Consider the following 16,632-nt stretch of genomic DNA (forward strand, 5'->3'; position numbering starts at 1 on the left):
ATGTTACAGTGTAACTTTCCTGCTTCCATGTTCATCAACACAGGAATCCTATGATTCTAGCAGTTTGAAAGCATGCCAGTGCAAGTAGATAAATAGGTACCACTATGGCGGGAAGGTAAATGGCATTTCCGTGCACTCTGGTTTCCGTCACAGTGTCCCGTTGTGCCAGAAACGTTCTAGTCCTGCTGGCCACATGACCCAGAAAGCTGTCTGTGGATAAACGCCGGCTCCCTTGGCCTGAAAGCGAGATGAGCGTCTCAACTCCATAGTTGCCTTTGACTGGACTTAACCGTCCAGGGGTCCTTTACCTTTAGCTATGATTCTATGGTCATCTATAATGCTTGCAGAAGACTTGGTTCTGTGCAGCCTTGCAGAGAGAGCGGAGTCACACCAGGCTCCTATACAGGTCTACTCAAAAGTAGGTTTCCCCTGAGTTTAATGGGGCTTACTCTCGACAGGTAAGCACAGCTAGCCAAAGTGTGGGGAAAGGGAGAAAGGTAGCCTGCTGCTGATTAAATGCAAATGCTTGGATCTGTCCAAATCTGTCTCCTATTTATGCTGAGCTCTCTCTTCTCGATCACATCTTCGATCATCAATCCTTGTGATCGATTGCATCTTCCTGAGGATCCAGAGAACTGCTGAATTCCATGCTGTCTAGTCGTCCACCATTGATTATATCTTCCAGAGAATGTTCCAAATGTTCAGCGATGTTGCAGCTTCTGGGAATCTTTGGCGGCTTTCACCAACACCTGAAAATAGATGCTGTATTTCTTCTCTTTTCAGAGGCACTCGCGTGAATGATGACCCTCTCATCTGGGTGGCTGCCAAAAATTACCGTATTTTTTGCTCTATAAGACTCACTTTTTCCCTCCTAAAAAGTAAGGGGAAATGTGTGTGCGTCTTATGGAGCGAATGCAGGCTGCGCGGCTATCCCTGAAGCCAGAACAGCAAGAGGGATTGCTGCTTTCACTGCGCAGCGATCCCTCTTGCTGTTCTGGCTTCTGAGATTCAGAATATGTTTTTTCTTGTTTTCCTCCTCCAAAAACTAGGTGCGTCTTGTGGTCTGGTGCGTCTTATGGAGCGAAAAATACGGTATCTCTTGGGTGTTTCGCACATCTACTCATTTTTATATATACTGGGATACACGCAGCCTCATTTGCACGTGGCGTCCAGCCAAGTAAGGTGTGCGGGGAAATGCCAAGCCCGTTCCTGGAGAGAGCCATCACTTGGTTGTTGCTATGGCAACGTGGCCACTCTTTTAGTCATGCAAACGGCAGTGCTTAGCAGAGCAGCTAAGGCCATTAGCCCAACAAAGAAAGTGATCTGAGTACAGTGGTACCTCAGGTTAAGAACTTAATTCATTCTGAAGGTCTGTTCTTAACATGAAACTGTTCTTAACCTGAAGCACCACTTTAGCTAATGGGGCCTCCTGCTGCCGCCAGAGCACGATTCTGTTCTCATCCTGAAGCAAAGTTCTTAACCCGAGGTAATATTTCTGGGTTAGCAGAGTCTGTAGCCTGAAGCGTCTGTAACCTGAAGCGTATGTAACCCGAGGTACCACTTCATTGTCTGCTGCAGGGATGTCCAACAGGTTGATCGCGATCTACTGGTAAAAGGTAAAGGGACCCCTGACCATTAGGTCCAGTTGTGACCGACTCTGGGGTTGGGGCGCTCATCTCGCTCTATAGGCAGAGGGAGCCGGTGTACAGCTTCCGGATCATGTGGCCAGCATGACTAAGCTGCTTCTGGCGAACCAGAGCAGCGCACGGAAACGCCGTTTACCTTCCCACCGGAGCAGTACCTATTTATCTACTTGCACTTTGACGTGCTTTCAAACTGCTTGGTTGGCAGGAGCAGGGACCGAGCAACGGAAGCTCACCCCGTCTCAGGGATTCGAACCGCCGACCTTCTGATCGGCAAATCCTAGGCTCTGTGGTTTAACCCACAGCACCACCCGCGTCTCTCGGTCTACTGGTAGATCCCCGCTAATTTTTGGTAGATCACAGTCGATCTCTGGTTCCCTTTCCTTAGCATCGCTAAAACTGACTCCTGCCCTGCCCCGCCCTCCATTGTTCTATGATCTCTGGAAGGGAAGACGGAGCTTTCTCTGTGCTGCTGTTTTCATCCATAGCGATCTTTTTGTGAGTGACTTTATCCCTTTGTCAGCTGACCACCAATTCCAGTATGTACAAAATGCAATTCCTATTTTGTCAGTCCCATAGTACATTCATATTCTAATTTCTTCATTGTCAGGGAACTGCCATTGGAGAGTCAGGTGGTGGAAGGGCTCAAGGAGGCTAGGAGAGCTTCGGATGCTGAAGAAGGAACCAGTAGGGGGAGAGGGAGAGTTCCTGCAGAAACTCAGGCGGAGGAATGGCTCCAAGATGCTTCCAGTGAGAACAGCGGGGAGGGCTCAGGACCTCTGCTGGGGACGCCTACTCCGCGCAGGAAACTGTCACGCGGAGAATCCAGAAGGAGAGTTTCCGTCAAGGAACTCTTATGTTGGCGTAAATTCCGGAAGCGCCCACTGACGGATTCTGACAGCGATTGAGGTAGCCATGCAACCATGGCTCCGCGGACTGGGAGAATTTAGGAACTGATGGCAAAGTTTTGAGGGCTTAAACGCTTACGCACGAGCAGCCCCCTAATCCCATTACATTCATCTTCTCTTGTCTTTATCTATCTGACATATTCCTTAGAAGAGTATGACATTAAATCATTTGATCACTGGCAGTGGTAGATGCTGGCAGAGGCAGACAAGACAAGAATTTCACCGCAAGGGTCTTCATCAGTTGTGTGTAGTTCATTACTATATATAACAGCTACATGGAACTTATTCGTGATAGGTTCTCACGACTCTACATACTGGACATGGTGGTCAACTGAATAAGCTACATTTTAATATGTTATGTCACGATGTTGATTTCGACATTATGAGAAGCTGTATATAATTTTGAGAAGTAGTTTCTAGTAAATTGCAGTTATTATTATAATACAGCCTATTATGAAAGACTAAGTTGCACATTGCAATAATAATAATAATAATAATAATAATAATAATAATAATAATAATAATTTATTTATACCCTGCCCATCTGGCTGGGTTTCCCCAGCCACTCTGGGTGGCTTCCAACAAAATATTAAAATACAGTTGTCCATCAAACATTAAAAAATTCCCTAAACAGGGCTGCCTTCAGATGTCTTCTAAAAGTTAGATAGTTGCTTATTTCCTTGACATCTGACGGGAGGGTGTTCCAAAAGGCGGGTGCCACCACCAAGAAGGCCCTCTGCCTGGTTCCCTGTAGCTTCACTTCCTGCAGTGAGGGAACTGCCAGAAGACCCTCAGAGCTGGACCTCAGTGCCTGGGCAGAACGATGGTGGTGGAGACGCTCCTTCAGGTCTACTGGCCCGAGACCGTTTAGGGCTTTAAAGGTCAGCACCAACACTTTGAAACAAAGACTAAGCTGCACCTCGTTTTTCAACAAAAGCAAACAACCAGAAAGGATCTTTGAGAGACAGCTAAATAGAACAGCTACAGCTCATCTGTTTCCACCAGTTAATTTTCTTTTTTTAAAGAAGAGTTATATAAAAACAAATGCTGGATTACTCTGAGCGACTGGCGTGCGCTCATTTTTTGCAGCTTTTATGTAATCCGAGGGCAGAAGGGGTGAGATGCCCTGAACAACCACTCCAAAAGCTAGTGTAGCTTTTTGGCAGGGAGAGGAAGTTAAGGGCTGTAATGACTATGGCTGCCATTTCTCACTGTCCTGTCCTGAACTTGACTTGAGAAAGTGTTTGTTCACACAGAGCATTGTTCAGTTCTGGAACTCGCCCCTTCAGAAAGCTGCGAAGGCCACCCATCTAGAGGGCTTTTAGGGAGAACTGGACAAATGAATGGAGGAGGAGACTATCAATACCTCCTAGACAGTGTTAACGGAGAAATCTGAGGGCTCCCTTGGACAAAAAACAAGGACACCAGCCAGGAATACCAGAGCAAAACATCAGCCACTAGGCTTGGTCTTTATTGAAGACTGTCACGACAGGACTCCCACCTGCCACAAGGTGGAACAAGATGGAAGCCCCGAACAAAAAAGCACCCAAACTTTTATTAGCTGCTAATCCCCATGTTATACCCCCCCCAAACTACATCACTCATACATCACAGTTACATCATGGAAGGGGAGGTCTGGTGGCAGTAATCTGAGCATCCTGGACCCTGCCCCATGGTTCCCCTTGCCCTCCACCAAACACCCATCAAGTGTAACAAAAGAGATATTTACATTTCCCTGTTTCCCAGCCAAGTTAATCACACCCTTTTGTCTTCATCTGGGTTTGTCATTTCTGGAATGGCTACCTGGCTGGCACTCAGGTATCAGGATGCCAGGGATTATCACTCAGGCAGAGGGGCTGGTCCTGGGGTGAGAATTTGTAGGGGAAAAGGGTTCAGTCGTGCGCGCGCGCGCACACACACACACACACACACACACACACACACACACAGTTATGTACTGAGTTGAATAGGATCCAAACTGCAGCAGTCTGATTGGTCCTAGAACAATAGGATCCAAATTGCAGCAGTCTGATTGGTCCTAGAACAATAGGATTCAGAATGCAGCAGTCTGATTGGTCCTAGAACAATGCAGCAATATGATTGGTTGGCAGGAACCACCCAATCATGCTCCAGATATAAGTGAATCCACAACCTGATTGGCTTACAGTAGAATTCCAGAATTAGCCAATCATGTGCAGCCCATTGTGTAAATAATGTATATAAAGCAGATACTTTGAGGGGACATTCATTCATTCCTCCTCACCACTATGAGCTGAATAAAGAGCATGAAATCACTTTGCGACTCTGAGTATATTTCACACACATACAGTGGTACCTTGGGTTAAGAACTTAATTCGTTCTGGAGGTCTGTTCTTAACCTGAGGTACCACTTTAGCTAATGGGGCCTCCCGCTGCCGCCATATGATTTCTGTTCTCATCCTGAGGTAAAGTTCTTAACCCGAGGCACTATTTCTGGGTTAGTGGTGTCTGTAACCTGAAGCGTATGTAACCTGAGGTAGCACTGCATTCACAAAAGGATTAACTGCCTGCAGGATGGTTCTTGATAACTAAGGATGGATTTTTGAAAAGTGAGATGGGAGCAAGTAGAAGGAGGGGGCAATCAATAGACGAGCAGTTTGAAAGCCCCATCATTCATCTTCATCGATCATTCGGGATGACACTTCCCTGAGAAGGCAGATTAATGAGTCTGCTAAGCTAAGAAGTCCAGGATCCTGTTCTCACAGTGGCTAACTGGAAAGCTCAAAAGCAGAACCTTCCCCACCCCGCATAATTTTTTATTAAATTTTCTGTTTTACATTTTAGAATATTCATTTAAACCACCTTAAAATATCAACGACTTGCCTTCTTCTCTTCCCATCGTTCATTTTGCCTCACATAAATCCATGCGTATTTTATATAAACTAAACCGTTGAGTATTCTATTATTACATCCATCAAAACTTATTTACACTGCTGAATTTATCTTAATGCTGCCATGTTCTCAAATATCCCCCCATATATTCAATAAACCTTTTCCAATCTTCTCTAAATGTATGGTCTTCTTGATCTCTTATTCTATATGTTAGGTCTGCAAGCTGCGCATATTCCATCAGTTTAAGTTTGGTTGAGACCTCACTTGTTTTCCATTTTGGGGCTAACAAAACACAGGCCGCAGTAGTGGCATACGTAAATAACCTTTTTTGACAGCTGGGATTTTCCATATGAATTATCCCCAACAAAAAGGACTCTGGCTTTTTCGGGAAAGTACTTTTAAATATATATATATTTTCAATTCATTATAAATTATTTCCCAATGCTCTTTTTTCTTTTAAAGGTAAAGGTACCCCTGCCAGTACGGGCCAGTCGTGTCCGACTCTAGGGTTGTGCGCCCATCTCACTTAAGAGGCCGGGGGCCAGCGCTGTCCGGAGACACTTCCGGGTCACGTGGCCAGCATGACGAAGCTGCTCTGGCGAGCCGGCACCAGCGCAGCACATGGAAACGTTGTTTACCTTCCTGCTATAAAGCGGTACCTATTTATCTACTTGCACTTAGGGGTGCTTTCGAACTGCTAGGTGGGCAGGAGCTGGGACCGAAAGACGGGAGCTCACCCCGCCCCGGGGATTTGAACCGCCGACCATATGATTGGCAAGTCCTAGGTGCTGAGGTTTTACCCACAGCGCCACCCGCGTCCTGTTATTTCCCAATACTCTTTTACCCCTTTTACAAGTCCACCAGCTCAAAAGTAGAACCTGAGTACCACATTGCCCGTGTTCTGGGCTTCAGTTTTAAGAGGGCAACCAAGATGATCAAGGGTCTGGAAGCCTTATTAGGAACGGTTGAGGGAGATGGGTAAGTTTAGCCTGGAAAAGAGGTGACTGCAAGGCAATGTGATAAAGGTAAAGGTAAAGGTACCCCTGCCCGTACGGGCCAGTCTTGACAGACTCTGGGGTTGTGCGCCCATCTCACTCAAGAGGCCAGGGGCCAGCGCTGTCCGGAGACACTTCCGGGTCACGTGGCCAGTGTGACAAAGCTGCATCTGGCGAGCCAGAGCCGCACACGGAAACGCCGTTTACCTTCCCGCCAGTAAGCGGTCCCTATTTATCTACTTGCACCCGGAGGTGCTTTCGAACTGCTAGGTTGGCAGGCGCTGGGACCGAGCAGCGGGAGCGCACCCCGCCGCAGGGATTCGAACCGCCGACCTTTCGATCGGCAAGTCCTAGGCGCTGAGGCTTTAACCCACAGCGCCACCTGCGTCCCCCAAGGCAATGTGATACCCATCTTCAAATATCTGGCAGACATTCCAAGCTTGCATTCTTCCTCCATTGGCCTGGGCCAATGGATTCAAATGACAGGAACAGTGCTGGATTTACGTATAAGCTAAACAGGCTACAGCTTAAGGCCTCACTCTCTTGTTGTTGTTTAGTCGTTTAGTCGTGTCCGACTCTTCGTGACCCCCTGGACCAGAGCACGCCAGGCACTCCTGTCTTCCACTGCCTCCCGCAGTTTGGTCAAACTCATGCTGGTAGCTTCGAGAACACTGTCCCCCCATCTCGTCCTCTGTCGTCCCCTTCGCCTTGTGCCCTCCTGGCCACGTCACCCCCTGGCCAGCCCCTATTTAAGGCAGGCGTAGGCCGGGGATCTCCCTCTTTGCCGCTCATCAGCTGTTCCTGTTTCCCACCCTCCCTCCCTTTAAGGTTTTCGTTCCTTGACCTTGCTATGGACCTTGGTTGGTCGCTGTTGAGGGGCCTGGTAGGAATTTTCCCACTTGGCAAATTGGCACCAGCCACTTGGTTTTCACCTACCTTGTAGCAAATCGTCACAACTTTCTGGGTATTGGCGGTTAGGCATTGGTATTGCTCTGTAGATGGAAGAAGGAAGGTAGCGTCATCACCTGCCCCACATATTGAAGGGCAGTCCGATAAAGGATTCCGGGGGGTGTGGCCCTGTCCGAAGCCTAGGGAGGTGAAGGCCTAAGGCACACCCCCTAGCGGTGACCCCGGGGGAGTTCCTAGTTGATGTGCATCAGTAGGACTCCCCCTACTGGTGGTTAACCCTTCCCGGATTTCAAGCTGACGTCAGATATAGTCGGTTAGGACTAATGCCTAAGCCAATAATGCTCATCACCTGTAACCAACAAAGTTGTGGCCTTATTTAGCCCATTAACCTTAATAATTGTGTCATGTGTCTTTATTTCCACTGGGAGGGGGGCAGGAACTCGCCAAGCAATTGCCAGCAGTTGGCATTCAGATGCATACGAACAGAGCCCCCATGGTCTGTAGCTATTGGTAGCCCGCCCCTCCTCATGAATTTGCCCAGTCTTCTTTTAAAGCCATCCTCCAAAATTTGGCTTCATTGGGCGTCCCCGAGTTCTCGTGTGATGAGAGGGAACGGAGAAATGTTTCTCTATCCATTTTTGTCCGCGCCAGGCAAATTCACCCGCAAAGGCAAAGTCATTGTTGGCTCACACTGCCTCCGTCAAATCTGATTGGCCAACAGGTTCCCACGGCGATAATGCAAAAGGGTCATTTCCCCACCATCCCCTCTGCTCCTGACATGTCCGCTCTGGGGTTGGGGGTGGGGGAAACATTAAGAACAGCTGCGCGAACGAGATCAAGCAGAAGAACAACCAGCAGCTGGCAAGAAAGGGGTTTGTTCCACAGCTTAATATAAGACGGGTGCCGTCCTTGAATCACAGAGGGGCAGAAGAAACCTGGACCCCCTTAGAAGCCCACAGTTTGGCTGAAATTGTAGAGTGCTAGGGGATAGGGTTTTCTTAAGCCCACCCAGTGGTGTAGCGTCCTTTGCTGGTGCCCGGGACACCCACACATGCAGCAGGTGGGACCAGGAGCTGGGCACAGAGAGGGAACAAAACCCACCATGCCAGCACAACTCTTACAGGGCTGGCGTTAGACATGGAGGGTTCACGGGGACCACCGGTGCAAGGGGGAGACTGGCCAACCGATGCAGCCCTTGGGAGGTGCACCCCCCCCCAACACTGGCCAGGCGGCCATTCAACAAGGGGGCCAGGGAGCATGGCCCCAGGCTCTGGGGCCCAGAGACCCCCAGCGGCAGGCAGGGCAGGGATCCCTGTGTGGCACCCAGCACCCAGCTTGCGCTGCTCAAAATAATGCACATGGGGTTATGGCCCTCCTATGGGCTCCCCACGCTATGCCCCTGAGCCCATCCTATAATTTTCCTTGTATATTTCAGTCTTTGAGTGGGGGGTAGGCAGAAAAAGCAAAAACAAATAGGCACAGGTTGCTCAAACAGCAGCATCTAACAAATGGGGAACAGGTGCTGTCCAAAATGGTGTTGGACTACAAGTCCCATCAGCCCCTGCCAGCAGATGGTGGTGGTCAGAGATGATGGGAGTCGCAGCCCAGCAGGAGTGGGGAATCTGTGGCCATCCGGATTGATTGCTTTCCATTTATTTATAGCGTTTATAAACAGATTAACAGTTCCAAAATGTATTTGGACTACAACTCCCATCACCCCTGACCACTGGTCCAAGCCTAAGGTAAAGGTACCCTTGACCATTAGGTCCAGTCGTGTCCCCTCTGGGGTTGCGGCGCTCATCTAGCTTTATTGGCCGAGGGAGCCGGCGTACAGTTTCCGGGTCATGTGGCCAGCATGACTAAGCCGCTTCTGGCGAACCAGAGCAGCGCACGGAAACGCCGTTTACCTTCCCACCGAAGCGGTACCTATTTATCTATTTGCACTTTGACGTGCTTTTGAACTGCTAGGTTGGCAGGAGCAGGGACCGAGCAATGGGAGCTCACCCCATCGTGGGGATTCGAACCACTGACCTTCAGATCGGCAAGTCCTAGGCTCTGTGGTTTAACCCACAGCGCCACCCGCATCCCACGGCCCAAGCCTAGTACATGAATAAAAATATTTTCACCCCCTATTTGTATTCACTGAAGGCTGCCACCGAACGAACAATATCCGCAAGAAGCAGCTGTCTGTAGCCAGCTGGCGACGCCACAACGAAACCTAATCCACAATCTCAGAGGAAGCGGGGGAATATTCGATCTGGTTCGTCTCGATCTGGAGAAACTAAATTTGTGCTGAAAAAGGTTTTAAAAGGAAAAGAACAAGAGGAAGGAAGGAACCCAGCTATATCAAGAAGATGAGCCAGAATTTGCAAGACACTCTCGAAAAGTTTCGGAACGTGATGGAAGAAATGGAGCGGAAAGTGGCGGCCATGCGGGAAAGGACGGAGGAAGCTTACAGAAAAATCAACGAGCTGGAAGAGCAGAAATATTCGCTGATTGACTCCAGCGAGCAGCTAAGCAGGGAGCTTCACAAATTGTCCTACCAAGTGGCCCTCTTTGAGACCCAGAAAAACCCTCAAGAAAAGATCTATCAGACTCCCAGGCCAAAGGGAAATTTTGCCGTTGAGAAATGAACAGGAGACAAAAGAATGGCAAAAAAATTTTTTTTGCTAATGATCACAACCAACAGCGTGAATTAAAAAAACGACACAAACGTTTGGTTTCCCCGCTTTTTAAAAGAGCTCAAGGGTCCTGTCCTCAAGAAAAGAGCATGGGCCATAGGGGGCACCTCTTTCACACGCATCCACCATGACACATCCACCATGAATGCTTTAGTTGTTATTTCTGCATTGCAGGGGGTTGGACTGGACTAGATGTCCCCTGGGCAGTGGCGTAGCGTGGGGGGTGCAGGGGGGGCCGGCCGCACCGGGCGCAACATCTGGGAGTTAGGGTTAGGGGGCACAAATCCACAGGTTAGGGGGCGCAAATCCATGGGTTAGGGGGCGCAAATTACTTGCCTTGCCCCGGGTGCTGACAACCCACGCTACGCCACTGCCCCTGGGTTCCCTTCCAATTCTGCAATTCTATGATGCTATGATTAGGTGCATAGTTCAGTGTTCTCAGTGTTTGCAAGTCCTTTGACCTTTCACATGGGCAAGCCCTATTTGCAAGTTTGCAAGTCCTATTTGACCTTTCACATGGGCGCAAAAGCCACAACCGGAAAGCTAAAGGATTATAATGTATTTTTAGCATTCATTTCTCATACTTGTAGAATTGTGGAGTGGGGGGAAGGGACCCTGAGGGTCATCTAGTCCAACACGCTGCAATGCAGGAATCTTTCGCCCAACGTGGGGCTCAAACCCAGGACCCTGAGATTAAGAGGCTCTCATGCACTATCGACTGTGCTAATCTGTGTGACTTCATTCCAGAGGGGGGGAAAGCCTGTTAGCATGCAAAAGTGATGAAATTTGGGGGCGATATACCAGATTACAGTTCTTTCCCCCTGGGGGGAAATAAGTGGGGAACGGAATGTGCAGAAAGGGTGGTGTTGAGGAATTCCCCTTGGGGGTTCAAGGATGGATGCTCAGAATCATTCCCAGTTGGTCAGACTTTATTCAGTAATGCATTCATTACAGGATAGAATATCTGTGAGATCTTTCCATTCGAACACATCATCTTGGTTGCTCAGCTGCCCACCCTCTCCCCCAGTGCTGGATTTATGTATAAACTAAACAAACTATAGCTTTGGACCCCACTCTCTTGCCCCCCCCAAAAAAAAATGTAAAGGGGGAAAAAACTGGATATACATTTCCAAAATATAAGATAAAAAACAAAATAAAACCCACACACAGCAAGAGTGTTTTGTGTTGTGTAGGCTCCTGTGATGGAAGTCATGGGCCCCGCCTGCTAGCCTGCTCCCTAAAATATCACTGGTTTGCTCCTTTCTATATATAGGGTGCCGACATTCTGCATTTGCAAATGGCTTTAGATATCTATTAGGTCCATAAATTACCATATAGCATATGTTCTTTAGTGATCACTTGCAGCCAAGTAAGATTATCTTCCATAAACACGGTTTTAACAGTGAGTCCGTAAGTGACTGTGGAGGCCAATTCTGGATCCACACGTCCTTCCACAGCAGGTCATTGGTTTCCAGACAGGAGTTTATCACGGTGTGGATTTGCCAAGCCTGCCTTCCTCTTCGCACATTTCTCCCTTGCGTCCTGAGTTCAAGTGTCTCCAAAGCCCATGACACCTTTCGTAAAGGCTGTTCTCCAATTGGAGCGCTCATAGCCAAGTGTTTCCCAGTTGTCGGTGTTTATACTACATTTTTTTACATTTGCCTTGAGACAGTCTTTGAACCTCTTTTGTTGACCACCAGCATTACGCTTTCCATTTTTAAGTTGGGAACAGAGTAGTTGTTTTGGAAGACGATCATCAGGCATCTGCACAACATGACCAGTCCAACGAAGTTGATGTTGAAGAATCATCGCTTCGGCACTAGTGATCTTTGCTTCTTCCAGTACACTGGCATTAGTTCGCCTGTCTTCCCAAGTGATGCATAAAATTTTTCGGAGACACCGTTGATGGAATCTTTTGAGGTATTGAAGATGGTGTTTATAAGTGGTCCATGTTTCACAAGCATACAGTAAGGTGGTGTCAGTCAAAAACTCACAGTTCCATAATGCAACAGGTACTGACTGCATGTCTGATTTGCAGCAAATGAGAATCCCTGATCTGGCCCTTGTGCCAGGGTGGAAATAAATGAGCTCCCTACTGCAAGAAAAGAGTTTCAAAGCTTTACTGCAAATGGTCTTAAACTAGTTACAAAATAAACGTTGGAAGAATCCAAAGTGTTCTGGGCCCGGGGGTAACCTGTGAAACGCGGTCCAGGACCGGTCCAGAATCCAAAGGTTCCACTGGGAGTCAGTCCAAGAGGGTCAAGCCAGGAAACCAGGCAAGGACAGGTACAGGATCTGGCATACAGCAATATTGCTTCCGCAACCTGGGGCAGGGTCCGACAGCCTTTTATCTTTGTCGGGGTAGCGGCCGGTCCTGATCCGCCGGCGACTCACCTCCCTGTTTCACCCAACGGTGAGTACTCCTCCTGCGAGTACTCAGGTCTCTCCTTCTCTCAGAACTCAGTCTCTGCAGCTCGGGAGACGTCGGTGGGTTACTAGATCCAGGGGCCGCCTCAGCCTCCCCTGACCCAACCGGTAGTGGAGCAGCTGTAAGTGATGGCCCAGCTGAAGACAACGAGGTCATCCCCACATCTGGAGCCAGGGCAGGCTCAGGCCCCTGACTCGGCCCAGCTGGTGTTTGTTGCAGGGGAACCTGTGCACACTGGGACTCTTCAGGATCAGGCCCCAGACTTGGTTCAGATGATGCCTGAGGCAAAGGATCCGGTGCAGACTGAGTCTCCTTTGGTTCCGAGTCTGAGCCCAAGTCCCAGACCAGTCTGAGCCCAAGTCCCAGGCCATCACACAAAGTAACACACTGTTCTTTAACAAGCCAGCAACGCAGTCCGGTCTTCTTTTTAATACTGTTCAATAAACTTTCCTCTCTCTGGTGCCAGGGAGAGATCCCATGCAAGCGTTGCTGAGCCAAGCCACTACTGCTGATGGCGCCAAGGACTGATTTAGATGCTGAGTTTTCAGGTTTAATTTCATGCTGCAAGAGATCTCTATTTGCGCCTCTGGGATGAGTCGTCAATTAACCTGAAACGGAAACAGCCACCCTTCCCCATGTCATTTGCTCTCGCTAAAATTCCTGAATAATGCAAACATCTCTGCATAGTATTTTAAGCAAAATGCATTTAAACAAATTTCATGCATATTAAACTGATATCTTTAACACTGCTGTGCAAAAGGAATGTTAGGAAACAGGACAGAGGCTCTAGCTTTATAACAAGGAAATCTAATAGGAGTATAGCATCTAGATCAAGGGAAGTAATAGTGCCACTGTATTCTGCTCTGGTCAGACCTCACCTGGAGTACTGTGTCCAGTTCTGGGCACCACAGTTCAAGAAGGACACTGACAAACTGGAACGTGTCCAGAGGAGGGCAACCAAAATGGTCAAAGGCCTGGAAACGATGCCTTATGAGGAACGGCTAAGGGAGCTGGGCATGTTTAGCCTGGAGAAGAGGAGGTTAAGGGGTGATATGATAGCCATGTTCAAATATATAAAAGGATGTCACATAGAGGAGGGAGAAAGGTTGTTTTCTGCTGCTCCAGAGGAGCGGACACGGAGCAATGGATCCAAACTACAAGAAAGAAGATTCCACCTAAACATTAGGAAGAACTTCCTGACAGTAAGAGCTGTTCGACAGTGGAATTTGCTGCCAAGGAGTGTGGTGGAGTCTCCTTCTTTGGAGGTCTTTAAGCAGAGGCTTGACAACCATATGTCAGGAGTGCTCTGATGGTGTTTCCTGCTTGGCAGGGGGTTGGACTCGATGGCCCTTGTGGTCTCTTCCAACTCTATGATTCTATGATTCTAATGCGATATTCCTTGCATCTGAATGCACCGAACGCAAAAGGATGTTATGAAGAAATATATTGAAGCTGCTGCTCACAGATAAGGTGGTAGATCTAAAAGAAATGGGGACAACCTTATAAAAACCCACAGGAATCAAACTTCCTATTCTGCAATGACTGCTTAAGTGTTTCCTTCCGTCTCTTTGTTGCTGCTCCCAGCTCATTCCATTGCAAGGCCTCAGGAGATATCGCCCTCTGTTTTGCAGTGGCCGCTGCTTCCATGCATTGCACGATTTACGTATAAGCTGTGATAGGAATTTTATGGTCTTAGATATATGGCAATGTTCATAACCGCACATACATAGATCAACACAGGAAGGCCAACCTGGAACCATTTTGATTCCTAAACTGACCAAATGTTTTCTCTGCAAGGTCAAACTGGAAAAGTCTCCCCATTGTCTCTTTCCTCACAAATCCTGTCTTAAGGACACATTTAAGATATGAATAAGGTGTGAGCCTGTGACCTGGCCAAGGAAATAAGTCTTTTACCACTACAAAAGAATGGCCAGGCTCCCCAGGCAATCCAATCAAGTAACCTGCCAGACAGGAGATAAACAAGGACAAGAGAAAAAAAACATTTAAATTTCTGTGATGTAGGTGGGATGTATCTGAGGGGTGGTCTTAGGTTACACCCCTTCTGTGATGTATGCATAATGTTTCTGGGGGTGGTCTTGATCTACAGGGTGGCAATTTCAAAAGTCTTTATAAGGCCTTGCATGCCATTGTTCTGGGTTCCTCTTCCCTCCTGCGTGTGAGGGGAGCACCCTGTTGCAACAGATCAATAAAGATCAGGCTTACTAGCTGCTTTGCTTCTCAATATTCTCTGGTTGGTCTCTGTTATTTTCTCCTACCAATAGGGAACCTATGTAAGGACTCTATATGGGCTCTTGGATACCCCATAAGGGAAAAGGGCATATTTTTATTTACAACAAAGCTAAACAAGCTACAGTGGTTCCTCAGGTTAAGAACTTAATTCGTTCCAGAGGTCCGTTCTTAACCTGAAACTGTTCTTAACCTGAAGCACCACTTTAGCTTAGTGTATTTTTGGTCTTTGTGGAAGTCGCCCAAAGTGGCTGGGGAAACCCAGCCAGATGGGCGGGGTACAAATAATAATAATAATAATAATAATAATAATAATAATTATTATTATTATTATTATTATTATTATTATTGCTAATGGGGCCTCCCGCTGCTGCCGCACGATTTCTGTTCTCATCCTGAAGCAAAGTTCTTAACCTGAGGTACTATTTCTGGGTAAGCAGAGTCAGTAAACCTGAAGCGTCTGTAACCTGAAGCGTCTGTAACCCGAGGTACCACTGTGTAGGGCCCCACTCTCTTGGGGGACCCCAAAAAATAAAAGGAAAAAAACCTGGATGTACATTTCCAAAATATAAGATAAAAAACAAATAAAAATAAAACCTACCTCCAGCAACAGTGTTTTGTGTTGTGTAGGCTCCTAGGATGTAAGTCATGGGCCCCGCCTGCTAGCCTGCTCCCTAAAATATCACTGGTTTGCTCATTTCTATATATAGGGTGCCTACATTCTGCATGGACTGGTTTGAGATATGAAATGACTTGAGATACCTATTAGGTCCATAAATTACCATATAGCATATATTCAACACAAAAAACAGCAACCGTTTGCTGTTGACAAAGGACAGCTGGACATATAAAGGGCCCCATTACCTTCAGTAGCTTAGGGCCTCATCAAACCTAAATCCGCCCCTGCTTCCATGTATTTCAGTTCTTGCACCTGTATATTTCCTTTCTATTTATTTATTTGCAAATTTATAAGCTGCAAACGATTCCTGCATTGCAGGGGGTTGGACTAGATAGAAAATCCCCGTGTCCCCTTCCAACTCTACAGTTCTATGATTATATATATGGTGAGAACCAGAGAAGGCAGACAAGAAGATACTGTCTCCACTGATAAATTGAGTTTTATAGAGTACTGGAGTAATATAACAACTAATGCTGCTTTGAACCTTGTGATATTAATTTCTTATGTTTGATTTTGGTATGGAACTTGGTTCCTTTACGTTGCATTCTAGATATTCCCTTCTGCTTTCTTTTATTTGGCATCTGTTATTATACAGTGGTACCTCAGGTTAAGTATTTAATTCATTCTGGAGGTCTGTTCTTAACCTGAAACTGTTCTTAACCTGAAGCACCACTTTAGCTAATGGGGCCTCCTGCTGCTGCCGCGCCGCCGGAGCACGATTTCTGTTCTCATCCTGAAGCAAAGTTCTTAACCTGAGGTACTATTTCTGGGTTAGCGGAGTCTGTAACCTGAAGCGTATGTAACCTGAAGCGTATGTAACCTGAGGTACCACTGTACTTTGTTACATTGTACTGTAAATAAATACAGTGGTACCTCGGGTTAAGTACTTAATTCGTTCTGGAGGTCCATTCTTAACCTGAAACTGTTCTTAACCTGAGGTACCACTTTACCTAATGGGGCCTCCCGCTGCAGCTACGCCATTTCTGTTCTCATCCTGAAGCAAAATTCTTAACCCAAGGTACTATTTCTGGGTTAGCGGAGTCTGTAACCTGAAGTGTATGTAACCTGAAGCATCTGTAACCTGAGGTACCACTGTATATGACTCCACATTGAGGGGGGCTTTATTTATTTTTACCCCACCTTTTCTCTGAGGAGCTCAAGGCGGCAGGCATAGCTCTCTTCCTCCCCCATTTTAGCCTCACAACAACCCTGTGAGGCAGATTTGAAAGAGCGAGAGACCTCAGAAAATACCAACGAGGAGCTAAACTACA

At 47.3% G+C, this 16,632-nt stretch overlaps 2 long non-coding RNA genes across 2 annotated transcripts in view; both read left to right on the top strand.

Moving 5' to 3' along the window:
• Positions 1–835: 835 nt before the first annotated feature.
• The window catches only part of LOC310843867, a 305,033-nt gene continuing 289,236 nt past the window's right edge, over positions 836–16,632 (top strand). Inside the window, exon 1 of the long non-coding RNA XR_014563717.1 lies at positions 836–1,105. This is a non-coding gene — a long non-coding RNA (uncharacterized lncRNA). The remainder of the gene's footprint in view (positions 1,106–16,632) is intronic.
• On the top strand, positions 8,165–9,789 carry LOC310842687. The gene is made up of 2 exons (XR_014563301.1): positions 8,165–8,303; positions 9,475–9,789. It is a non-coding gene; the product is annotated as an uncharacterized lncRNA (long non-coding RNA).

Source organism: Podarcis gaigeae, assembly GCF_964106915.1.
Source record: "Podarcis gaigeae genome assembly, chromosome: 4".
Taxonomy (NCBI): domain Eukaryota; kingdom Metazoa; phylum Chordata; class Lepidosauria; order Squamata; family Lacertidae; genus Podarcis; species Podarcis gaigeae.